General features: G+C 39.7%; 2 long non-coding RNA genes across 3 annotated transcripts in view; one reads left to right on the forward strand and one right to left on the reverse strand.

The window, feature by feature from the left end:
* LOC145542737 (uncharacterized) overlaps window positions 1-10650 on the reverse strand; it is a 174221-nt gene extending 163571 nt beyond the window's left edge. The window contains exon 1 of the long non-coding RNA XR_014080100.1: window positions 10607-10650. This is a non-coding gene — a long non-coding RNA (uncharacterized LOC145542737). The remainder of the gene's footprint in view (window positions 1-10606) is intronic.
* Window positions 10651-10712: 62 nt separating this feature from the next.
* LOC145542748 (uncharacterized) lies at window positions 10713-24298 on the forward strand. Of its 2 annotated transcripts, XR_014080109.1 has the most exons (4): window positions 10713-10879; window positions 12389-12596; window positions 13757-13798; window positions 22427-24298. It is a non-coding gene; the product is annotated as an uncharacterized LOC145542748 (long non-coding RNA). The 2 variants fall into 2 exon arrangements; XR_014080112.1 differs by lacking the exons at window positions 13757-13798; window positions 22427-24298 and adding an exon at window positions 13346-13557 and having other exon boundaries at window positions 10770-10879.
* Window positions 24299-27872: the final 3574 nt, after the last annotated feature.

A 27872-nucleotide genomic window follows, 5' to 3' on the forward strand; every position in this document is an offset into this window, starting at 1 on the left:
CTAAGTTGTGTCTGACTCTTTTTGCAACCCAATGGACTGTAGCCTGCCAGGCTCCTCTGTCCACCGGATTTCTCAGGCAAGAACAGTGGAGTGAGTTGCCATTCCTTCTCCTAAAAACATATATATGAGTAGGAAAATTAACAACTTAATTCTAAAAATAGATACAGAAATGTAGTAATAGCTTTGTTGTCAACTGAGACTCTTTCCAAGTGGTCTGGGCCTACCTGCAGCGATGTGTAGTGTGTGTGTCTGTGTGAACCAGAATCCATATGGACCAGCATTCTCTGGTACCTCAGCTGGCAAAGAATCTGCCTGCAATGCAGGAGACCCCAGTTCGATTCCTTGATAGGGAAGATCCCCTGGAGAAGGGATAGGCTACCCACTCTAGGATTCCTGGGCTTCCCTAGTGGCTCAGACAGTAAAGAATCTGCCTGCAATGGAGGAGACCTGGGTTTGATCCCTGGGCTGGGAAGATCCCCTGGAGGAGGGCATGGCAACCCACTCCAGTATTCTTGCCTGGAGAATTTCCATGGACAGAGTAGCCTGGCAGGCTACAGTTCATGGGGTCGCAAAGAGTCAGACATGACTAAGCGACTAAGCATAGCACAACAATTTATTATATATTTATGTATATATTTATATTTTACATATTACAGTACAATATAGAATTACATATAACAAAATATATTAAACATTACATATACTGTTATGCATTTATATATGTTGATATTTAATGTATTTAACTTATTGTTGATATAAAATTGATGTTTATAAATTTATATTTATAAATTTCTTACAGATTTTATGGAATTAAATTTTTTCAAATCCTACAGGAGAAGAAATTCAGTGGAAATATCAAAGTTTTTCCAACATCAATTAAATGTCTGCTATGTTCCAAACACTGGGCTAAGGTCTATGAATCGGTGGTTGTTGTTCAGTCACTAAGTTGCATCTGACTCTTTTGCAACCCCATGGACTGTAGCTTGCCAGGCTCCTCTGTCCACAGGATTTCCCAGAGAAGAATACTGGAGTGGTTTGCCATTTCCTTCTCCAAGGTCTATGAATAACATCAACACAGGAAAAGCCCTAGAGCATGCTCTTCAGCTATATTTTAAAACTCAGAGGGACATACTCTTTTCTATGATGATTTAATTAAAGCTCAAAGCAAAAGCCTAAGATCTACAGTAAGAACTGTTCTGTCACAAAAGTTTCTGGACCATACGGGAAAAATAGTTCAAGTCTATGGAATATTGACAATGAAGGAGAAATTCAGAATCTTCAAATTTCAGAGTTGGGAATGAAACTACAATCCCCTAGTTGTCAGAATCCACTTTGTAGTAGCGTGACTCCTGAGACTAATACCCAGCTTTTCATCATCCACTACTACCTCCCAGCATTCCAGTCTTATTAGTTATTTTGTAAAATGAGTCTTCCATATTTCAAGTCTAAACTGCCTTTCATACATGTTCAAAACAGATACAACCCCCCAGTGTATCTTTCCTCCAATTCAAAGGTCCCAGTTCCTTCAGCCACTTTCCACTGAGATTTTTAGCCACCTTTTATCCATCATGGCCACCTCCTCTGGAAATACAGTAACTTCCCATGTCTCTTTATAATGAAATAATGAGGTGCCCAGAACTTGGCAATTTTGAGTAAGTTCTGAAGTCAGGTCAAATCCCCACCCTGACACTAAATAGATGTGCAATGTGGTGATGTTACTGAATGCCCTTTTGTTCAATTCTCTCCTTTCATAAAATGGGAATAATAATTGTACTGTCCCAATAGGGTGAAGATTCCATGAGATATATTGCATAAAGCCCTTAGGAAAGTGTAAGGCACACTGCAAACTCTAGTATTAGCTACTAATACCCAGATAAAAAGCTTCAGTACAGTGGGACTATTATCTCCCTTGATCTAAAAATTCTCTGACTTATTAACAGGCCTTAGATTACATGAGCTGGAGAAGGCAATGGCAACCCACTCCAGTACTCTTGCCTGGAAAATCCCATGGACAGAGGAGCCTGGTAGGCTGCAGTCCACGGGGTCGCTAAGAGTTGGACATGACTGAGCAACTTCACTTTCACTTTTCACTTTCATGCACTGGAGAAGGAAATGGCACCCCACTCCAGTGTTCTTGCCTGGAGAGTCCCAGGGACGAGGGAGCCTTGTGGGCTGCTCTCTATGGGGTTGCACAGAGTCGGACATGACTGAAGTGACTTAGCAGCAGCAGCAGATTACATGAGGATTTTTAAGCAGCCACCTCACACTACTGTTGACTGGTAAGCTTGAGAACAATTTAAATCCCCTCCTTCTCCTTCAAATTAACATGTATTAACTAGACTATACATATGTAATTGATATTTTAATAAAAAGTGTACACTTTACACTGATCTCTGCTGATTTCATCCTGTTCATTTTAGCCCATTATTCTAGACTGTCAAAGTCTTCAGAATTCTGATAATACAGGCATCTTTTCTCTGCTCCATTATGTCTGAGGCCTTGGTTTGAAAATATAAAAACAGTTTTTTCTGGGAGTAATCAAGTTCTTCTCCACATGGGCATCTCAGTATGGTCTTCAACATGAGATAGCCTGCACTTTAGAGCACAGTAGCTAAGTTCCAAAGATGAACAGAGAGAGAGAGAGAGCAGCAAATGTGGAAACTCCAGGTAGAAGCCATACCATCTTCGAGAACGTAGCTTAGAAGTCACAAAACTTCATTTCCAGCACACTTTATCCATCAAGGTGGTTACAAAGGTGTTACCAGAAGTGGGCAGCAGGGAAAGAGGGGGATTGAATGAAGGTGGTCAAAATGTACAAACTTCCAGTTATAAGGTAAACAAGTACTAGGAGTGTAATGTAATATACAACACGATTAATGCAATTAACACTGCTACATGTTACATATGAAAGTTGTTAAAGAGAGAAAATACCAGGAGTTCTCATCACAAGGGAAAATATGTTTTTTTATTTTTATTTTGTATCTAGATAAGATGATGGATGTTCGTTAAAATTTTCTATGATAATCATTTCATGATGAATGCAAGTCATTATGCTGAACACCTTAAATTTATACAGGGTTGTGTGTCAATTATAACTCATTAAAAATGGAAGAAAAAAAGACAGTTATGAAGTCCCAATCAGCTTCAAGTGTCACCAACAAAGCCCATTAATAATGACAAGAAAATAAAAAAAGAGTACAAGTAATGAAATAAATCTATCCTTTTTTCTTTTGTACTTTGTCTAGTTTCACTTGTTCATAGGGTGCTATGTGCAGAGGCCTTGCATTTCAGGCCAGAGCTCCGAGTGCAGAATGTCTGTACCCAACACTTCAACCCAACAAGCTGTGTGCGTAAGTGCTGCCCACAACACTACAATCCAAGACGACAGTGTGTGCTGTGTGCAGAGATGCTGCACCTGGCACTGTGATCTGGAATGCTGTGAACAGCAGAGTTGTGCTCAACTCGTGAGAATTATCCCTCATCCTCAAGTACTCTATAAAGCAGCCCCACTGAGAGCCTTTCAGGGTGAGTGTGCACTCTATAACAAGACCTCCAATCTCTACATTCTTTGCTCAAAGAATAAAGCTTTCCTTTGCTTCTGAACCAAACGTAGTCTTGTTCTACTGGCTCAAACACCACCAGGCAGAAGGACCCTTGTTGGGGACCAACTCAAGTGGGTCAGTATAACATTGTTACTTACTCAATTCTGAAGACCAGACCAGGCACTCAATTAGAAGAACTGCAAAATTATGGACATATCAGGGAAAGCCCAAGAATGAGCATTACACAGAGCCATTAGTATGCAAACTGGACACATACACTCACCTATTCCTTCCTGTGTGTCCCTGAATGCCCTGCAGCCCTGCTAGGAAGATACATCTTACATAAATTAGGAGCTATTATCCACCTAACAGGAGACAAACTAAAGATTGGCCTCCCCTTAGACAAAGAGCAAAGATGATAATGTTGATGGCTGAGGATAAACCTCCCAGGACAGAGCAAGTCAACCTTCCTGGAGTAAATCCTGAGGTCTGAGCCTAGGGATGGGTAGGACGAGCTGTAGAAGCCAGTCCCCTGATAGTCCATCTAAAACCCAGACATACATGGCAAGAGGAAACAGTACCCTCTCCATCGGGAGACCTTATTGGGCATTGCCCCTGTTCTATTTGGAGGGAAAGAAGTATGCTTACTGTAGAGAATAACTTAGAAGCAGTACAGGTTCCAAAAAAAGATGTCAGTGATCTATCATTGCAGCCACTAAAAGGAGGATGCAGAGGCAATAAAGGGAAACAATAAGACAGATGCAACTGCCAAAAGGCTGGCCCTACAACACTAACAAGGGCAATACTTCTTTCCCCAAACTGCAGCTTGTCAAGCCTTCAGGGAGGCTCATCAAGGAACTCACTATGGAAGGGAAGCTTTATTTAATTGGCTAGTTGAAGTCATGGTAACTCCTGACACGAAAAGGATAATTAGTTGGATAATTTGAGACATCCCCCATCAATACAATGAACAACTCCAACACCAGACCTCCTTTCCAGAGGTCCCAAGATAAGGCCCATTCAGACCAGAAGAACATATGCTGGAGGAGACTGGCAAACCAATTTCACTGTTGTGCTGAGAACACATTCTAGGTGGATAGAAGCATTTCCCGCTAGAACTGAAATGGCAGCTGAAATGGCTGACTCATTCCTCAAAGAAATAATCCCTGAAATACTCCCCTTGGGCTCCAAGGATTCCCATAAAATGATAATAATCCAGCATTTGTGTCTCAAAAAGCAACGAAGGAAATAATGAGTGCCCTGGGCATAAAATGGACCTTGCACTCAGCCTGAAGACCCCAATCATCAAGGAAAGTTGGGAAAATCAATCTGACCTTGAAATAGACCTTAGCCAAGCTCTGGAAGGAAAGTCAAGAAAGCTGAATTAAGTAGACTGTCCTGATGCAGTTAGTCCCAAAGGATAAATTAAAGTTAAGTGCACTGATCTCTTGTATGGTAGACCCATTCCTGGAACAACTCAAGTTGCCCCCATGAAAACTCTCAGGGAATATGGTGACCAGGTGCTGCCCGCACCCACCAACCTAGCTGTCCACCCCTTCTGGCCACAAGACGAGGTATCCCTAGAAACCTGGAAAACTGGCAACCTGCAAATCAGCTCACTCCTAAGGGGAACAGACCCCTTGACCACTCATGTGAACCTCTAACCTGAAGCTTCTTTTCCAAAAAACAATAAAAGTGTGACCAGGGATATTCAGGCTTGGCCATGGACCTCAACCTCAACATCAGGGCACACTTGTGCCCACAGGCAAAGACCCAGATACTTTCATTTTTAGGAAAAATTTAGCATGTGATCACATGGCCCTAATATGTGGGCCATGGATCCTAAATTGTCTGATGAGGGGAATGCAGGTGGAAGGTGGAGTGACCCCACAGAGTGGGCTGGGTGAGGGCTGCAGAAGGTCAAGTAGCACAGGCAGTCTGCTGCAGTGCTGGCTATGAGTGGTACCTAATCTGCACGGACCAGCCAGGAGGACAGGTCACATGGGTCCTCAGGACAAGCAGTGACTGTGACTCCCAGAGGGACACTGGTGAGTCATTAGGTTCCCATCTGCTCCTTTTCATCTGGCACCTCCCTCCTATCCTCTCCAACTGAGAAATCTTTATCTTATCTGAAGAAAGCAGGAAGAAAGCAAGCATATATTTTTCTAAATAGCTTACCTTATTAGTGAACTGTGGCATCTGAATTTGAAAAGCTGGGAGTTTGGGATGGACATGTACACACTGCTATATTTAAAACAGATAACCAACACGAACCTACCGTATAGCACAGGAAACTCTGCTCAATATTCCATACCAACCTAACTGGGAAAAGAATTTGAAAATATATATACATGTATTTGTATAATGGAATCACATTGTTATACACCTACAACTAACACAACATTGTTAACCACTGTAATCCAATATAAAATAAAAAATTTAAAAAATAAAAAAACAAATAGCAAATATTTAGCACCTTTATTCTCTGGTTTCATTCTGTCTAGCTGAGCATTGTCCAACAGAAACACAAAAAAAGGCACTCCTGGTAGGCTGCAGTCCATGGGGTCGCTAAGTGTCAGACACGACTGAGCAACTTCACTTTCACTTTTCACTTCCATGCATTGGAGAAGGAACTGGCAACCCACTCCAGTGTTCTTGCCTGGAGAGTGCCAGGGACGGGGGAGCCTTGTGGGCTGCCGTCTATGAGGTCGCACAGTCAGACATGACTGAAGTGACTTAGCAGCAGCAGCAGCATGTAATTTTAAATTTTCTAATGGCCACATGTAAAAAGTACAAAGAAATAGTTCAAGTTAATTTTAATAATATAATTTGTTTTATGAAATGTATCTGAAGTTTTATCATTTCAACATGTAATCAACATGAAAATGATCAAAGAGATATTTTTAATACTTTTTTTACAGGATTAAAATTTTATAAGAAATTTGACGTGTTTTACGTCTACAACACCTCACAAAACACATGTTAAACACTTGACTGGTTTTTAAATTTCATAAAATGTACAGCTGAAAAGTAGATTCACATATCTAAGTTGGCCCAAACATAATCAAAAGTCTTGCTATAACTGAATCAGGTATCAGGGTTTTTTCATTTAAATCAATTTAACCGAAATAAAATTTTGCATCCAATTATTTAGCTACACTAGTCATGTGAATATGGTTTTTTTTTTATTTAAATCAATTTAAATGAAATAAAATTTTGCATTCAATTCTTTTGCTACACTAGTCATGTGAATAGGGGGTCCTCTATTGGACAGTGTAGGTCTAGATGCCCACACTGTGCTGAGTGCAAGAGCCTCAGAGAATAAAGTGGAAGGAACCCTTTTAACAGCTGGATGGGCAGGGGGGTATGCACAGAGCAGTTAAACATTCCAAATATTTCCCCAGCACAAGGATATTGTACAAAATTAGTGGCTACTCAGCACCAAGTTTAAAATTCTAACATTACCAGAAATCAAATGGTCAAAAAAGCAACAGACTAATTAGAATCACCTCTTCAGAAAGATAAAGGCCCCTCCTGGAAACCCCAGTTTAGGGTCGAAGTTGCAGTAACGAGCTGGTTCTGGGAAGACCCAGAGCTACTCCACCAAGGACAGACAAGAACTCCCGTCCCAATTTCCTGAGCACAACAGCTGACTGGCATTTCTCTCAAGCTCTTGACTGAGTTCCTGTTCCTCCTAATCTAAGATGTGATTAAATTGAATTGCTTTCTAAATCTGTTATGTAATTTGTATGTAATGCCCTTAATATTGGGTTTGAATACAATTGCAGTAAGATACACTAATTGATTCGTTTAATTTTATTTTCCATCCTTTGAATGGAAGCCTTTGGGACTCAATATGTAAAGTGATATGCAAATTGGGACTTTGATGCAAGAAGACTTGGCAGTTTTTTTAAACAGGACTCAAGCATTACTTGGAATCATTTAAGAGAGTAATTTCAAACAAAGCAACCTCTACTTGTCCTTCTGTGTGATTAAATTTTGGTGTACATAAACATATACATACAAAACATGCTCAAAATCACTGAATATTCATTGAAGATATAGGTTAAAGAACAATTATACTTAACCCACAGCTATTCAATCCCTAACCATAATATAAAATAAAATAAGGTTTTACAGGTTCACATAACTTTTCACAGAATGGTTGAAGCAGAGAATAGATGCAAAAGAGAAGTCAATCCATCAGCAACTAATGAGTACCTTCTTTGGATTCATAATAATGTCAGCTAACACTTATTGAGTGCTTATTATGAGATAGGCACTGTGCTCAGAATTTTATCTGGATTGTTTCCTGCTAAGGATTCAGTTGGGAGCTTGCAGAGATTCACAGATGATAAAGCACATTCCTTATACCCAAAGAATTTAAATCTAAGAGCCAAAGGTTGGTATCAACAAAAGATGCTCCAGGAGTTGAGAGAAGAGAAAGATATCCTTTGAATCCCCAAAATTTAGCTTTCTGTCTTCCTCATTCCCAAATTGTTGCTGTGGATACAAACGTTGATTCTAAGAGACAGATAGCCTCAATGTGCAGCTACTGTTCTTGGTCCTCCACTTCCTCCTTCCAAATAAATGCCATTTTTCCAGGTTCAGGGAAGATCACAAATTTCAAGCCATGCATGCAATCTCTCACTGTTGTCATTGTTCCCAAAGTGCGGCTCACACAATAACAGTGCTGGCAATTTCATCGCTCACCGCAGTTAATATATTTCAGTATGATCAAACCATAGTTTACAGGAAATTGCTATACTATTGATGTCATGGATGAGGAAATCAGTACATGAGAAAGCCAAGTTTTAGAAATCTGAGAAAATGAGAAGTTGGGGGGGTGGAGAATGAAGCTTGTTTGTTGTTGAGATAACATTAACAGTGTGAGTGCCATGGCTAGATTTGTTTGGAGATGATGGGTTAAAGGCAGACCAACAGCCCCAACAGTTAAGGAGAGGTATCCTTGAGTCTAAATGCCATTGGAGGAGTGAGGTGAATTCTTTCCTAGAGATAAGGGAATTTTCATTGGCCGTGAGAAGTCTGAGAGGTTTTTTTTCCAGAGGTTCAGAGGTAAAGACATCTTTATTAGTCTGCTTGGGCAACCATAACAAAATGTCACAGATTGTATGGCTTAAACAAGAGAAATTTATCTTCTCACAGTTTTAGAGCCTAGGAAGCCCAAGACCATGGTTCAGCATGGTTTTCTGATGAGAGCTCTTTTCCTGACTCATAATCAGCCACCTTCTTGCTGTGTTCGCATATGGTCATCTTTCAGTGGTTACACACAGAGAGGGAGAGACAGATGTCTCTCTCTCTCTCTCTCTCCATCCCCCTCCCTTTAAGGTTCCCAATCCCATAGGATTAGGGTCCCATCCTTACCACTTCATTTAATCTTCATTACTTTATAAAATCCCTATCTCCAAATACAGTCATATCAAGGGTTAGGGCTTTAACAGGTGAATTTGGAGGCAGGGCACAGGGCAGAGAGGAAACACAATTCAGTACATAGCAACGTCCAAAGATCAAGGAAGCCAACTTCATCATCTTTCAGATGAAGAAACTGAAGCAATGCTTCTTATGCACTTTTTTCAGCAAGAACCAAGAGCTGAAAATAATAGGAGTGCTCTAGGTGCCCCACATCCTAAACTGAGGGGCTAAACTACGTATGTTGGCTATGCTGAGAAACTGGGAAACCATGCAAACGTAGTGCAGTTCATGGTTCCCACTTTCAAGGTACTGTGAGAGAAGACAAAGAATTCACACGTGGGTGAAGGATGTTGTGGAGAGAGGATGTCAGTGCTAGCAAACACTGTTTCTGAGCTGCGGAGTGTTTCCTCCCCAACTCAGTTGAGAGAAGAGAAAGATATCCTTTGAATCCCCAAAATTTAGCTTTCTGTCTTCCTCATTCCCAAATTGTTGCTGTGGATGCAAACGTTGATTCTAAGAGACAGATAGCCTCAATGTGCAGCTACTGTTCTTGGTCCTCCACTTCCTCCTTCCAAATAAATGCCATTTTTCCAGGTTCAGAGGGAGAGCAGTTGGGGCACTTTCTCACCAGTGAGATGCAACCAAAACTTATAGATGACCCCAGGAATTTAGTGGACACAGAGACTGCTGCTTGACTCTTGAGAATAAATCTGAAGCTGAAAGACTGTGGCTAGATTAGACTGGGGGCTCAGGGGAAAGAAAAATGACCTTGCAAGGAGAAGGCTGAACTTCAAATCAAAGAGGACCACCCCCACCAGCAATGCGACCTTGACAAAGGGGTGGGAACCTGTACTCAGAGGTCCCCTGTGCAGGACCTTGATAAACACACCAAAAGCTTCCAATGAGAATGCTGCTGCTGCTGCTGCTAACTCGCTTAGAGTAAGAGCCAGTAATTCTGCGTCTGCTGTGTAATGAGCTCCCAGTTCCAGATGATGAGAGGACCTGTCACAGGTGGTCCTCATCCTTGTCCCCTCCCTCCCACACCTTCCCAATCCCGAGACCGACCCAGCAGAGGTGAGAAACAGCAACTGGCAGAACGAGCGAGGAGTGAGTGTTAGAAAGCACAGCGAGCAGTTTGTTTCTACTTATCATGACAAAATATTTCGTTTTTAGGGTGGCCTCTAGCCAGGTTACCTCAGATTCTTGAGTGAATCCCGTCAAGATTAACCTCCAGCATGCTCAAGGCTAATTCCCTGGGAAGCGCTTGTTGAGAACGTCTCTCAAGATAGTATAGCTATATAGAATACCAAAGCCTTGCGTGTAAAGTAAAACTTTTGAGTTAATTAACTGAATTTTTTTCAGGGAAGCAGTCGTGCTGCAGTCCACGAGGTCGCGACGAGTCAGACACGACTTAGCCACTGAACAACAACTGAATTTTACGTGTTGAGGTTACTAATCACACTCGAAAATACACAAATTTCTTGTGGATAAAACACTCTAGAGTAGAAAAAAAGTTGGTAGACTGGCGGTCAGAGTGATCTAGTCTCTAGTCTTGTTTGCTCCAGCCTCCTGACCAATTCTCTATGGGCCTCACTTTTCCCATTAATAAACAGCACGAGAACAGAACTTACCTTCCACTAGGCCCCTGTTTCATCTCGCGAGACCTGAACGCAGCACCGGCTCCCTCGCCTCAAGAAGCTACAGCTCGAGCTAGGGATCAAGCCACGCGAGAGCTCTGCGGGACCGGGAGGGGCGGGGCGACGTCGCCCACGTGACCCGAATGCGCCGGCCCCTGTGACCTCCTATGTGTTCCTACCACCCACCAGCTCACCTGACTGCAGATACAGACCAACCCCTCCTCCAGGACCTTCGAACGGACGGCTTTAATCGTGTGTTTGACAAACGTAGGTGCCATCAATTTGTTTTTAAATGTTTGTTCAGCTCTCCACATTTATCCAGATTTTAAACTCACCCAGGGGGCTTAATTCTAGGAATTTACCTAATAAAAATGTTTACCAAAGTTTGTCATGCATATAATCTATGTATAAAGATGTTTATCGCAAAGAAAGAGTGACAGTAGCTCAAAGGAGCATCAGCAAGGAAGTGGTTAAATAAAATACAGTGTGTTGTGTGTTCTCAGTCGTGTCTGACTCTTTGCGACTCCATAACCTGTAGCCCGCCAGGCTCCTCTGTCCATGGGGTTTTCCAGGCAAGAATACTGGAGTGGGTTGCCATTTCCTTCTCCAAGAGATCTTTCTCACTGAGGGATCAAATCTGTGTCTATTGCGTTGCAGGCAGATTCTTTACCACTGAGCCACCAAGGCTTTACAGAATACAGTGCAGGACTTTCTTTGTGGCTCAGCTGGTAAAGAACCTTCCTGCCAATGCAGAAGACGAAAGAAACGCAGGTTCGTCGATCCCTGAGAAGATCCCCTGGAGAAGGAAATGCCAATCCGCTCCATTATTCTTGCTTGGAAAATTCCATGGAAAGAGGAGCCTGGCAGACTATAGTCCATGGGGTTGTAGAATCTGACATGACTGAGCAGGCACACACACACATGTGAATTACTTTGTAGTCACATGCTCAAGAGCACATTTCATGATGTAATGAATGAATTTGGTTGTTTTTTTTTAAGTGAAGTTTCGGAGGGAGGGGGAAAGAATAAGGTTTTGGACTCAATGAGCTCTGTGGTTCTGATTTTTTTTATTTTCTTCTACGTCCTTCAGTATCATATGAGAACAGGCATTCATCTGAAACCTCAAAATACCTCAGCTCTCTGAGAGGTGAGAGTGCCAGTAAATTTCTAAAAGATCTCATCAGTGTGCCCTTACCATGTTAGCATCTCAGAGATAAGGAAGGCTCCAGGGAATGTAGATTGTGAAACCCTGGGTTCATCTAAAGTCAGATAAAGAATTAAGAACCAGTAAAACCCAAATATGTGGCCTGGGGGAAAACATTTTAGTCCAAAAAACAGGACCTCAACTTAAGATATGAAGGATTAATGACCCAGAGGTCAGTGAGTTGTTCCATGTCACTCTGTGAATTAGTAGCAGAGCCAGAACAAGAAACCAATTCTTTAGAATCCAAGGCCAAGGATTTTTCAAAGCATTATGCTCCCTTTCTAGATATGATAATATGATATCTCAAAGATTATCATAGCCAGTGACAAACATCTACAGCTATTGCTGGCTATCCAAGACTGTCTATTACTGTGATAGACGGCAAAACGGCCACAAATCGGTGTCCTGTATTCATGCTTCCCCTGGCATGGCACCTTGAGTGTCTCCCATTTGGACTCTGTGCTCAACAGGGTGACATGCAATGACCAGAGGTACGTTAGCAAGCATGAGTCAAGCAGAAGCTTGATGAGCACTTGTGCAGTGGGGCTTGTCCTCTTTCTGTCTGTCCTTAGAACTCTGAGTTGCCATGCAGACGAGCCCGGGCTAGCCTGCTAGATGATGAAGGACCTGTGGCTCCAACATCGCTGCTGCCCGCCCTCCAACAGCCAGCCAACCCCAGAAACAAAACAGCATACCTGACAGCAGCTGACCACATAGATGGGAGTGAGCACAGTTAAAATCAGCACAGTTACGTTTAATCTGAGCCCAACTCAAATTACGGTACAACACAATCCTGAGTTACATAAATTGTTGCTGTTTTAAGCCACTAAACTTTGGGATCATTTATTACACAGCAAAATAACATCTAAATCCCCAAGCAAACTCTCAAAGGGATTTCAACCTGGAGCTGAGAGCTACAATGAGCCAATGCAATGAAGATAAAATTGTTTTAAAGCTCTGTGGACCTAACAGTCAACAGCAACATGCTGTTGTGGTTAGTTATCAGATCTAAACAGATACTTAAGAATCCAATATTTTTCTGAAAATCTTCAGGGTCACGTTTCACAACAGCCCATGGTGCATAAAATTCATTTGTATGCACCACCTTACAGCTTCTTAACATGTCAATGGTTCTGGACTTTACCATATTCTTTTTCTGAATTTAAATTTCAACACTGAATCTGAGCTCTATGAAGACATCGATGAGGTATTATGAAAAAACAAACAAAGTACAGGCTATCTCTGCTCAAAAATAGTTCATAATTGAGTATTTGAGTGGAAAACTCACTCCTCTTCTAAGTTTATCTACACTAGTTTGACCAAGCTGCTGAAAAATCACTTCTTTTACATAGGTCTGTGGGAATTATCTTGTATGTTTTTTAATTACAAGTAAGAATTCTAAGAGCATATTAACTCAGTTAATTTATGATATTCTAATTTAGCAAAAATGTTACAGCTAAAGCAATTCTCTGAATTACAGTAGCATGTTTAGTGTTGTTTTTAATCTCATAGATCTTTTTTTTTTTCAGGTGAACTTTGAACATACTCTAACATCTCTGCCTGTGGAGAGTTGGACTGAGGAACAAGCAGAATATTAAACACCCTCTTATATGTCTCCCCAGGGAGCCTTCTGCTAATATTATACATTGCAACAGCATTGCTTGAATGGTTTATTAATGGCAGCAAAACAGAGTGAATGCTACATACAATGATAATAACAATAAAGGTTATTTATACTCTGCCTAACTGCCAGATAGCTTTAAAGGCCTTACAAAGATACACTTAAACCACTAGCAATACAAAATAAAAATGAGGAAAACTGCCTTTGGTTATGAGAAAGAATCAGAATGATGTGTTGTCCAGTTCCAGGAAAACTGAACTGTGAACTGTTGCTGAACAATTCTAAATTTATAAATATTTACATCCTCCCTTTGTTTCAGGATTTGAAATATACCCATGAACATGCCAAGCCATCATTTCAGGTGAACAGGAAATTCTGACTTTAAAAAGAAATGATCAGTGTACCCAGCCAAAGACCCAGTGCATCGCAGCATTTCCAGCTTTCCGTAAAGAACTCCCTTCTGAACCGTAGATCCTGAAAAAAAAGTTAAAACTGGGGAAAAAAAGAGGGGGGGGGGCGGGGGGGCAGAAGAAAAGGGAGAAGCGTGGAGACAGTGAAATAGATAGTTTCAAGCGAATTTTCTCTCTTGGAACTCTATCCAGGAGGCTGAATACATGATATGGCGACTTCTTTGCTTGCCACCTACCCACCCACCTCTGAAGTCAAATGTTTATCAGTCAAGCATCTGTCAGGTCAAATCTTCTGGTAAACATACATATTCACACTAAGTCTTTATAAAAATACCTACCTGATTATATCCAGGAAAGATAAATTCCCAAATTAGATTTTATCTTTCTATTCCTAAACACTCTGCTGTAGCCCACACTGATCCAAAAGATTTACATCCCTAATTTAAATCATCTCTATATTCAGATATAATTTTGGGTGAGTTTTTATAAGTGACTCAAAATTTTTGTGATTTACATTCCCTCTGCTATATTCTAAGAAAGGTAAATTTTAGTATCTGGGGTGTCTTTTGTCTGTTGAATGGAGTAATAAGTGAAGAAATGTGGGTTTGGATGAGCTGGGGCAGAGCTAAATTATTCTGAGTAAAAAAGATCCAGGACTCAGGAACCAGAATTGGGAGAGGTAGAGAACTGGGGAAAGGGGAAGTGATCAAAGGAAGGGCAGCATCCGAGGGCCAAGCAGAGTCTTTTTTTTTTTTTTTCCAAGTAGAGTCTTAGAAGGAGATGATTAAAGGAGTTCTGCAGGTCGAAGCTACGTGTTACATAATGTACTTTCTCCTCTCGCTTATATGCTCACCAGTGCCTATAGAGTCCATTTCCATCTTGAGGAATGCAAAGAAATACTGAACCTTGCTTAGAGCATAGTGTCTATGTGTGTAAGAAGGTAGGGAGTGTGGAAGGGTGAAAACAAAGGAAAATGTGATAGCAGACATCATCAGTTCAGTTCAGTCGCTCAGTCGTGTCCTACACTTTCTGACCCCATGTCCATCGAGTCGGTGATGCCGTCCAGCCATCTCATCCTCTATCGTCCCCTTCTCCTCCTGCCCTCAATCTTTCCCAGCATCAGGGTCTTTTCCAATGAGTCAGTTCTTCGCATCAGGTGGCCAAAGTATTAGAGTCTCAGCTTCAATATCAGTCCTTCCAATGAACACCCAGGACTGATCTCCTCTAGGATGGACTGGTTGGATCTCCTTGCAGTCCAAGGGACTCTCAAGAGGCTTCTCCAACACCACAGTTCAAAAGCATCAATTCTTTGACACTCAGCTTTCTTTATAGTCCAACTCTCACATCCATACATGACCACTGGAAAAACAATAGCCTACGCTAGACGGACCTTTGTTGGCAAAGTAATGTCTCTGCTTTTTAATATGCTATCTAGGTTGGTCATAACTTTACTTCCAAGGAGTAAGCATCTTTTAATTTCATGGCTGAAGTCACCATCTGCAGTGATTTTGGAGCCCAGAAAAATAAAGTCAGCCACTGTTTCCACTGTTTCCCCATCTATCTGCCATGAAGTGATGGGACCGGATGCCATGATCTTAGTTTTCTGAATGTTGAGCTTTAAGCCAACTTTTTCACTCTCTTCTTTCACTTTCATCAAGAGGCTCTTTAGTTCCTCTTCACTGTCTGCCATAAGGGTGGTGTCATCTGCATATCTGAGGTTATTGATATTTCTCCTGGCAATCTTGATTCCAGCTTGTGCTTCTTCCAGCCCAGCGTTTCTCATGATGTACTCTGCATACAAGTTAAATAAGCAGGGTGACAATATACAGCCTTGACGTACTCCTTTTCCTATTTGGAACCAGTCTGTTCTCCCATGTCCAGTTCTAACTGTTGCTTCCTGACCTGCATACAGGTTTCTCAAGAGACAGGTCAGATGGTCTGATATTCCCATCTCTCTCAGAATTTTCCACAGTTTATTGTAATCCACACAGTCAAAGGCTTTGTTGTAGTCAATAAAGCAGAAATAGATGTTTTTCTGGTACTCTCTTGCTTTTTCGATGATCCAGCGGATGTTGGCAATTTGATCTCTGGTTCCTCTTTTCTAAAACCAGCTTGAACATCTGGAAGTTTACGGTTCACATATTGCTTAAGCCTGGCTTGGAGAATTTTAAGCATTTACTTCACTAGTGTGGGAGATGAGTGCAATTGTGTGGTAGTTTGAGCATTCTTTGGCATTGCCTTTCTTTGGGATTGGAATGAAAATTGACCTTTTCCAGTCCTGTGGCCACTGATGAGTTTTCCAGATTTGCTGGCATATTGAGTGCAGCACTTTCACAGCATCATCTTTCAGGATTTGAAATACCTTGACTGGAATTCCGTTACCTCCACTAGCTTTGTTCTTAGTGATGCTTCCTAAGGCCCACTTGACTTCACATTCCAGGATGTCTGGTTCTAGGTGAGTGATCACACCATTGTGATTATCTGGCTCGTAAAGATCTTTTATACAGTTCTTCTGTGTATTCTTGCCACCTCTTCTTAATATCTTCTGCTTCTGTTAGGTCCCTACCATTTCTGTCCTTTATTGAGCCCATCTTTGCATGAAATGTTCCCTTGCTATTTCTAATTTTCTTGAAGAGATCTCTAGTCTTTCCCAATCTGTTGTTTTCCTCTATTTCTTTGCACTGATCACTGAGGAAGGCTTTCTTATCTCTCCTTGGTATTCTTTGGAACTCTGCATTCAAATGGGTATATCTTTCCTTTTCTCCTTTGCTTTTCACTTCCCGTCTTTTCACAGCTATTTGTAAAGCCTCCTCAGACATCCATTTTGCTTTTTTGCATTTCTTTTTCTTGGGGATGGTCTTGATTCCTGTCTCCTGTACAATGTCACGAACCTCCATCCATAGTTCATCAGGCACTCTGTCTATCAGATCTAGTCCCTTAAATCTATTTCTCACTTCCACTGTTTAGTCATAAGGGATTTGATTTAGGTCATACCTGAATGGTCTAATGGTTTTCCCTACTTTCTTCAATTTAAGTCTGAATTTGGCAATAAGGAGTTCATGATCTGAGCCAGCAGATATCATAAAGGTTATTATTGACACAAAAAATAAATCATCCACTTATCATCCAATTTTAACAATTGTCAAATATCTAAAGCCTTCCAGGAAATTCATACAAATGCTGTATTAGGAATCTTGTGGTTCCAAGAGATAGAAACTAATAATCCAAATGAAAAGATATCCTTTTTCCCAGCTTCTATATATTAAATCTCAAGAAAGTCTCTGAACTGTTGTACTTAATTATGTATCTCTGAACCAAATCCTGTGTTCAGGAATATGCAGTATTCTGAAAGAATTGCCTCTAGAAATTAATGAAAGTTAATTAAATGAAAACCAGTGACTTTATATATTTTGTTTTACAGTCAGTTTACTTGTTTGCTTCTCCAACTGTATTAAAAGCATCTTTGGGATAGAAATATTATTTGACTTCGAACCCTCAGCACCTGGAATGATACATGAAATATAATGGGCATTAAATAAATATTTGGAAACTGCTGAATATTAGACACCATTTGCGTTTCCTCTTCTGCAGAGTTCATTAGTCTCATCCCATCTCCAACAGTTCACCTCTCCCCATCCATCCCTTCTCCTGTCTCCCTGAGAATAAAAGATTAATCTGTGAACAATCAATCCTCTTATTTTTAAAATTTTTTTCAGGAGTTGGCAACAAATGATTGGTTGGATATATTTTATGAAAAAAAGTATATAATGTACAATTTGGGGTAAATTTATGATGACAGATATTGGGAACATGTTCTCAGAGACGAATAAGTGTAGAGCTGTTGCTTTTATTGTATTATTTCCACTTAGCCTCTGACTCCAATTACTCTCTTTACATCCAACCTAAAAATTATACTTAGCTTGGAAACATTTACAAAATTCAAGTTACATCAAGCACTTGAGAATTTACTGCTACAAAAGACTGTTACTGTAGCTTATGACCTCATCAGAAAATCTGATTGATTTATGCCTTGTTAACTGTCCCTATTCATCATTCCACATTTAACTAATGAGACATTTTATTGAGGTTGCCAAAAGACAATGTTGATTATAAAAACAGGAAAAAATACAAGTTGAAATATGTTGACATATTTCTAATCTAAGACATACCCACATAAAAAAGTTGGTTGTTCTGGTTTGGATAGTATATTAGCTATGATTGTGTGTGTGTGTGTGTGTGTTCATAGATGTGTGTGTATGTATCTGTTTACTTGTGCTGTCTGTATGTACTTCTGTTAAAAGGATTGAAAGATCTAGGCCTGATATAATTCCACAGTCATCAGGGACCTGGCTTCTTTTATCTTCCATGCTACCGTCATCAACATCTCCTAGTCCAAGATGATTGCTCTAGACGACACTGAGTTTACACTCCAGCCAGAAGGAGCAGAAACACTCCTTTGAGCAGGTTTTCCTTCTTTCCTTTTAGGCCATAATGTGAAAATTGTACCCATCACTTCTACTCATTTTCCATTAGTCAGAACTTAGTCATGTGGCTACAACTACCTACAGAGGATGCTGGGATTCTATTAGCTAGATAGCCATTTAGTTCAGTTTAGTCACTCAGTCATGTCCAACTCTTTGCAACCCAATGGACTGCAGCAGGAGTCCATTGGGCTTCCCTGTCCATCACCAATTCCCAGAGCTTGCTCAAATTCATGTCCATCAAGTCAGTGATGCCATCCAACATCTCATCCTCTGTCATCCCCTTCTCCTCCCGCCTTCAATCTTTCCCAGCATCAGGGTCTTTTCCAATGAGTCAGTTCTTCATATCAAGTAGCCAAAGTATTGGTATTTTGGCCAATACCAATACCAATACCACTTCGCATCAGTGGCCAAAGCATTGGCTGAATTTATGGTTCAGTTCAGTTCAATTCAGTCGCTCAGTCGTGTCCAACTCTTTGCAACCCCATGAATCACAGCACACCAGGCCTCCCTGTCCATCACCAACTCCTGGAGTTTACCCAAACCCATGTCCATCGAGTCAGTGATGCCATCCAGCCATCTCATCCTCTGTCGTCCCCTTCTCCTCCTGCCCCCAATCCTTCCCAGCATCAGGGTCTTTTCCAATGAGTCAACTCTTCGCATGAGATGGCCAAAGTACTGGAGCTTCAGCTTCAACATCAGTCCTTCCAATGAACACCCAGGACTGATCTCTAGGATGGACTGATTGGGTCTCCTTGCAGTCCAAGAGACTCTCAAGAGTCTTCTCCAACACCACAGTTCAGAAGCATCAATTCTTTGGCGCTCAGCTTTCTTTATAGTCCAACTCTCACATCCATACACAACCACTGGAAAAATAATAGCCTACACTAGATGGACCTTTGTTGGCAAAGTAATGTCTCTGCTTTTAAATATGCTATCTAGATTGGTCATAACCTTCCTTCCAAGGAGTAAGCGTCTTTTAATTTCATGGCTGCAGTCACCATCAGCAGTGATTTTGGAGCCCAAAAAAATAAAGTCTGACACTGTTTCCACTGTTTCCCCATCTATTTGTCATGAAGTGATGGACCAGATGCCATGATCTTAGTTTTCTGAATGTTGAGCTTTAAGCCAACTTTTTCACTCTCTTCTTTCACTTTCATCAAGAGGCTCTTTAGTTCCTCTTCACTGTCTGCCATAAGGGTGGTGTCATCTGCATATCTGAGGTTATTGATATTTCTCCTGGCAATCTTGATTCCAGCTTGTGCTTCTTCCAGCCCAGCGTTTCTCATGATGTACTCTGCATATAAGTTAAATAAGCAGGGTGACAATATACAGCCTTGACATACTCCTTTTCCTATTTGGAACCAGTCTGTTGTTCCATGTCCAGTTCTAACCATTGCTTCCTGACCTGCATACAGGTTTCTCAAGAGACAGGTCAGATGGTCTGGTATTCCCATCTCTTTCAGAATTTTCCACAGTTTATTGTGATCCACACAGTCAAAGGCTTTGGCATAGTCAATAAAGCAGAAATAGATGTTTTTCTGGAACTCTCTTTCTTTTTCGATGATCCAGCAGATGTTGGCAACTTGATCTTTGATTCCTCTACCTTTTCTATAACCAGCTTGAACATCTGGAATTTCACGGTTCACGTAAAGACAGTCAAAAGTGAATATTCTTTAATAGAGGACTAAACAGCATGCTCATGAAAGTATAGAGGAGGGAAATGAATTCTGACAGCCCAAAATATATTTTAAAGTAAGCATTACAGTATTTAGATGAAGCTTGACAAAAAGGCGGCTTTTAGGGGAAGAGTATTTGAGGAAGATAGCTTCATGTGGAAAGAGAAAGTAAAGATGGGAAAACAGAAAAACACAGAGTGCATTTGGGAAGAATGCGTTTGTTTACAAAGGGGTATCATAGTGAAATACCACAAATTGGGTGACTTAAGAAAGAGAAATTTATTTCTCACAGTTCTGGAAGAGTCACAATGTTGGCAGGTTTAGTTTCCTCTAAGGCCTCTCTCCTTGGCTTGCTGGTGGCCACTTTCTCACTGTTTCCTCACGTGGTCTTTCTTTGTTGCGTGTGCATCCCTGGCGTCCCTTCATGTATTCAAATTTCTTCTTCTTATAAAGACACCAGTCAATAGAGAATAAATTCATGGTTGACTGAGGGCAAGGATAAGGGGAAAAGGATAGTTAGAGACTTTGGTATCAACATATACACACTGCTATATTTAAAACGGATAACCAACAAGGTTCTACTGTATTATAGTGTAAGGAACTCTGCTCGATGTTATGTGGCAGCCTGAATATGAAGATCCACTGGAGAAGGGAAAGGCTACCCACTCTAGTATTCTGGCCTGGAGAAGTCCATGGACTATAAAGTCCATGGGATCGCAAAGAGTCAGACACGACTGAGTGACTTTCACTTTTCGCTTTTGAATGGGAGGGGAGTTTGCGGGAGAATGGATACACGTATATGTATGGCTGCCTCTCTTTGTCTACCTGAAACTGTTGTGTCCACCTGTCTACCTGAAGCTATCACAACACTGTTAATCAGCTATACGCTGATATAAAATAAAATGTTTTAAATAAATAAATACACTAGTCAGATTGGATTAAGACTTCATTTTAACTTGATCACCTCTTTAATGGCCGTATCTCCAAAATACAGTCACGTTCTTAGTTACTGTGGGATAGATCTTCAACATAAGAATTTCAAGAAGGGAGACATAATTCGGCCTATAAGGAATAACAAGTAATGTGATGGGAGAAAATAATACATGGGGAGGCATAGAGGAGGAGGTAGATAGAATAAGGGCAAAAAATACCTGAACCTTCTTGAACTCTTATTATGAACCAGTCACTATTCTAAGAGATTGACTTGTGCGAGTTTATTTAACCTTCACCATAGCCCTGTAAAGTAGATATTATTATCATTCCTATTTTCAAGGAATGAAACTGAGGCATACAGAGAGTAGAACCAGGTGGTCCTATCCCAAGCTTCATATTTTTAACCTCTACACTAAACTTTCTAAGGAAAGCAAAAAGTAGTCAAGTTTTGGAGTACTTTCAATGCCAGTCTGAGGAGATTGAATTTAATTCTTTAAGAAATGGCAAACCAATGGTAACTAAGCAAGGGAGAAGAAGAATTTTTTTTTGAGAATTTCAACTGCATTGTATAGAACGGATTGAAATGGAAATAAGGCAGCATGTCATTATATTACATTACATATAAGAGATTATAGAAACTTTGGCTGTTGGTATTAGATGTGGGTCATCTCTTAAAAAACACACAGGAATTTTTGTAATACTTGAACCAAGTCCAGAGATTTTAAGACAGGTTTATTGCCATCATTACAAACTTATGAGGGATTTCTAAATAACCCCCATAACTGTTTCTGTCCTTTTCATTCCCTCTATATTAATAGCAAACTGTCAGTAGTAAGAACTCATATGATACCAATAATAGTATTAATTTTTTAGACATGGTAATTTTTGGTGTATTTGCTTGGTTGTTTTTTGTTGTTATTTTAATTATATCACTTTTTTCTTACATCAACACTTTGAGGTTATGTTGCACATGAAGGAACTAGAGATGAAGGAGATTTAATAACTTAATGAAAAGCATGTGGACCATAGAATAGAGATATCCATACAGACCTAGCAACCTGCAGAGTCTGAGTCCTTAAGCACATGGTGAAAAATTTTAATAGTTTTATTAAGACATGATTGATGTACAACAAACTGCACATATTTAAAACGTATACTTTGTTAAGTTGAATAAGTATACACCCATAGAACCATAATTAAAATCAAATAATAAACACATCCATCACTCCCAAGAGTTTCCTCATGCCCCTTGTAATCTCTTTTTCCCACCCCTTCCCCTTCCCAACTCTCCCTTCCACAGGCAGTTCACTGGTCTGCTCTCTGTCACTATAGAGAAGTTTGCATTTTCTAGAACTTTATATTAATGTTACCATACAATGTACGCTATTTTTTACTGTCAGTGTAAGACCTTTGAATTCCATTCATTGTTGCATTTGTATTCCTTTTTGTTGCTAAGTTTTTCCCCAATTTCTTTTTCCATTCACAGGTTGATGGACATTTGGGGTGTTCCAGTCTGGAACCACTCACTACAAATACAGCTGACATCACCTTGTGTACAAGTCTTTCCATGGACATTGCTTCCATTTCTCTTGGATAAATACCTAAAAATGAATGGAATGGATAGGTTATATGGTAATTGTATATTTAACTTTTTAAGAAAATGCCAAACTCCCTTCTAAAATGATTGTACCATTTTACATTTCTACCAGTAGAGTAGGAGAGTTGCTCCACATTCTCACCAACATTTGATGTGGTCGGGCTTTAATTTTAGACATTTTAATATGTGTGTAGTAGTATCTCATTGGAGTTTTAATGTACATTTTCCTAACCACTAATGATGTTAAGCATCTTATAATATGTTTATTTGCCATCCATATATATTCCTTGATGAAAAACTCAAGGAATATTTGTTCAAAACTCAGATTTCTGTTCAGGTCTTTTCCCCATTCATTTTATTGAGTACTATTATTATTTAGAGTTCCTTGTGTATTCTAGATATTGTGCTCATTTCATACGCTAGCAAGGTTATGCTCAGAATCCTTCAAGCTAGGCTTCAGCAGTATGTGAATGAAGAACTTCCATATGTAAAACACCAGAGATCAAATTGCCAACATTTGTTGATCATGGAGAAAGCAAGGGAATTCCAGAAAAAAACATCTACTTCTGCTTCATTGACTGCACTAAAGCCTTCAACTGTGTGAATCACAACAAACTGTGGAAAATTCTTAAAGAGATGGGAATACCAGACCACCTTACCTGTCTCCTGAGAAACCTCTATGCAGGTCAAGAAGCAGCAGTTAGAATTGGACATGGAACAAAATGGGAAAGGAATTCGACAAGGCTATATATTGTCACCCTACTTATTTAACTTCTATGCAGAGTATATCACGTGAAATGTCAGGCTAGATGAATCACAAGCTGGAATCTAGATTGCCAGTAGAGATATCAGTGACCTCAGACATGCAGATGATACCACTCTAATGGCATAAAGTGAGGAGGAACTAAAAAGCCTCTGCATGGACATGAAAGAAGAGAGTGAAAAAGTTGACTTGAAACTCAGCATTCAAAAAACTAAAGATCATGGCAGCCAGTCCCATCACTTCATGGCAAATGGAAGGGGGAAAGTGAAAGCAGTGATAAATTTTATTTTCTTGGGCTCCAAAATCACTGCAGATGGTGACTGAAGCCATAAAATTAAAAGATGCTTGCTTCTTGGAAAGAAAGCTATGACGAACCTAGACAAAGTATTAAAAAGCAGAGATATCACTTTGCTGATAAATACCTGTATAGTCAAAGCTATGGTTTTTCCAGTAGTTCATGTACAGATGGGAGAGTTGGACCATAAAGAAGTCTGAGCACCAAAGAATTGATGCTTTCAAATTGGTGGTGCTAGAGAATAGTCTTGAAGGTCCCTTCAACTGCAAGATCATACCAGTCAATCCTAAAGGAAACCAACCCTGAATATTCATTGGAAGGACTGATGCTGAAGCTTCAATACTTCAGCTAGTTGGTGTGAAGAACCAACTCATTCCAGACCTTGATGCTGGGAAAGATTGAAGACAAAAGGAGAAGGAAGTGGCAGAGATGAGATGATTAGATAGCATCACTGACTCAATGTATATGAATCTGAGCAAACTCCGGAATAGAGTGGAGGACAGAGGAGCCTAAAGTGCTGCAATCCGTGGGATCACAAAGAATTGGCCACGACTTAGTGACTGAACAATAACAACATTTATCAAATATTCAACTTGCAAATATTTTCTCCCAATCTGTGATGTCGTTTCATTCTATTATCAGTGTCTTATGATGAGAAGAAGTTTGTAATTTTGATGAAGTCTAATTTAATTTCTTTTTCTTTCATGGATCATGTCTTTGTGTTGTTTTTAAGGAAATTTGCCTAACTCTCAGTCACCATAATTTTCACCTGTTTTTTCCTGTAGGTTTCATAGTTTTATGTTTAAGTCTAGGATCCACTTTAAATTAATTTTAGTCTGTGTTGCAAGGTATATATATCCAAGTCCATTATTTTGCATATGGGTATTCAATTGTTTCAGCAACATTTGTTGAAAAAGACTATCTCTTTTCCACTAAATTGTCTTTTCAGTTTAGAAAAATCAATTCACCATGTATGGGTGGGTTGATTTCTGAACTCTCTGTTTTGTTCCATTGATTTATATGTCTGTCTTCACACCAATACCACACTTCCTTGATTAATGTAGCTTTGTAAGAAGACTTCAAGTGAGGTAGGGAAAGTCCTCTGATTTTATTCTTTTTCAATGCTATTTTGGCTAGTCTGTCTGGGTCCTTTACATTACCATATGGATTTTAGAATTTACTTGTCAAGTTTCTACAGTTTGCCTACTGGGGTTCTAAATGGAGTTGTGTTGAATATATACATCAATTTGTAAACAGTAACATTCTTCCGATTCATAAATGGATTCTGTTTATTTATAGATTGTCAAAACTTCTCGGCAATGATATATAGTTTTAGTGTAGAGATTTTGCACATCTTTTGTCAGATTTATCACTATATATATCTTATAGTTTATTCTGTTTTAAGTGACATTGTTCTTTATCTTCAATTTCCAAGTGTTCTTTGCTAGCATGATCTTGTATCCCAAAGCCTTATTAAACGCATTAGTTCTAGGAGTTTTCAGCAGTTTCATAAGATTTTCTACATAAATGACTGTGTTATTTGTGAATAAAGACATTTTTAGTAGTTCTTTTCCAGTCTGGTTGCTTTGTATTTCTTTTTCTTGCCTGACAGCAAAGGATAGAACCCCTAGTATAATATACATAAAAGTGAAAAAAGTGAACATCTTTGTCTTGTTCTTGATCATAGGGTCAAAGCATTTAGTCTTTAACCATTGTGTGTGATTCCAACTGTAGGTTTTTCATGAATGCCCTTTATCAGATTGAGGAAGCCTTCTTCTTATTGGTATTTGCTGTGATTTTTTTATCAGGAATGGAATTTGGATTTCGCCTAATGCTTTTTCTGTATCTATTGAGATGATCACACGATTTTCCTTTTTTTAGTCTATTAACATGGTGAATTCCATTAATTAATTTTCAGTTGTCATTTCTACCTTGAATTCCTGGGGTAAACTCCTCTTGATTGTGATGTTATCATTTTTATGTATCATCACATTCAACCTGCTAGAATTTTGTTAAGAATTTTTGTATCTGTTTTAATGAGGAAATTGATCTATAGTTTTCTATTGCTTATAATGTGTTTGGTCTTAATATCAAAGTAATTCTGTACTCATATAATGAAAATATTTCCTCCTCTTCAATTTTGTGTAATTGGCATATATATTTTCCCCTAATGTTCAGAAGAATTCACCAGTAAAGCTATCTACAGCTGGGGTTTTTTCTCTGGCAGTTTTTTGTTTTTCTTTTTTACTACAAGTACAATTTCTTTAACAAATTCAGGGGTATTCAGTTATTCTGTTTCAACTTGAGTGAACTCTGGCAACCCAAGACTTTCAAGGAAGTTGTCCATTTCATCTAAGTTGCTGACCTGTTGGGAAAAGTTATTTATAATACTATGTTGTTTTCTTTTTAATATCTGCAGTATTTGTAGTAATATCATCTCTCTCATTCCTGATCTTGGCCTTTGTGCTTCTCTCATTGTCTCTCTAATCATCCTGGCTAGGGGTTTATCAATGTTACTTATCTTTCCAAAAAAAATTCCTTGTTCCATTGATTGTCTCTATCATTTTTCTGTTTCGTTGATTTCTACTTGGTCTTTGTGATCGTTAATTTTATGTGTCAATTTCACTGGGCTAAGATATGCCCTGGTGCTAACATTATATAACTATTTACAGTATAACTTCTGATTGTATGGTATTTCTGGACAAGATTAGCATTTGAATTGGTTGATAAAGTAGAGAAGACCACTTTCACCAATGTGAATGGGCATTACCAATCTATTGAGGGCCTGAAGCAAGCGCAAAAGCAGAAGGATAAGTCTGCTCTCTAGTTGAGCTGAAACTACCATTTTCTCCTGTCCTTGGGCACCAGCATTCCTGGAACTCAGGCTTTCAGACTCAAACTGGGACGTGAAAGTGAAAGTGAAGTCGCTCAGTCGTGTCCAACTCTTTGTGACCCCATGGACTGTAGCCTAACAGGCTCCTCCATCCATGAAATTTTCCAGGCAAGAATACTGGAGTGGGTTGCCATTTCCTTCTCCAGGAGATCTTTCCGACCCAGGGATTGAACCCGGGTCTCCCTCATTGTAGGCAGACGCTTTACCACCTGAGCCACCAGGGAAGCCCCAAACTGGTACCAACACCATCAATTCCACTGATGCTCAAGTCTTTGGATGCTGATGCAGAAATACACCATCGGCTTTGGCTCTGTTTCTCTGAAACACTGTGTCTAGTACTGTCTTTGTACTTTCTCCCATTTACTTTGAAAACTTAAATCAAGGATCCACTTCTGGTTTACACTTCTTCAAGTATAAACTGAGATTATTGATTTGGAACTTTTTTCCCTTCCTAAGATAGACTTTTGTTTTTACCAGTTCCTAAGTACTGCTTTAGCAGCATCTCAAAACCTTTGATACGTTGTGATTTTATTTTCATTCAGTTCAAAACGCCTTCTGATTTCCTTTTTACTTATCCTTTGACCCATGGATCATTCAGAAATATGTTTTTTAGTTTCCGAATATTTAGAAATTTTCCAGATGTCTTTCTGTTATTGATTTCTAATTCATTTCTACTATGATTAGAGAAGGTACTTCATATGACTTGAAGCCTCTTAAATTTATTGATATTTGTTTTATGGTCCAGAGTACAGAATTGTAATAAATGCTTCATGTGCATTTACAAATAATTTTTTTATTCATGCAGGATTAGGCAGGTGGGAGAGCAGCCAGAAAGAGTAACCTGGGCTGAGCTGGCACAGGACACTGGGAACTGAGTCTGTTAACTCTTGGTTAGATCTTATCATCATGAGCCCCACATCAGAGGGGCTCACAGTGTTACCAGGTGCAGCCTAGCCCTAGCCCTCGCCTCTCTGGGGGAAGCAAGCAGAGAGACTAGAAGGAATGTCACAAGACTGGATGCAAGATGCAGATTTGAATAAAAACCTGCTCAAAATACAAAACTAAAAGAATCTCCACCAGGAAAGCAGATGAAATATCTCTTCACTTCTTCATCCTGGGAGACCTTTCTAGAAAGTGGTCTGAGTGTGAAAAGATGCTGACTAGCAGCTCCTGAACAGATAGTTAAAGTAGAGTCACTAGGTTTCTAAAAATCAGCACAGGCATGCAATTAAAAGCTAAATGACTGACCCTGGTCCAGTCCAGGTCTAAGCAGGAATCCTAATGTCTCAGAGTAAATTGCCAAATATTGCCCTAGAATATCATCCAATTACAGAAAATGATTAGCCAAAGTTCAAACGATGTCTGGTTAGCTTGTTTGAACTTT

This window comes from Giraffa tippelskirchi, chromosome 1, assembly GCF_054371585.1.
Source record: "Giraffa tippelskirchi isolate mGirTip1 chromosome 1, T2T-mGirTip1v1.2.pri, whole genome shotgun sequence".
NCBI classification, from domain to species: Eukaryota; Metazoa; Chordata; class Mammalia; order Artiodactyla; family Giraffidae; genus Giraffa; species Giraffa tippelskirchi.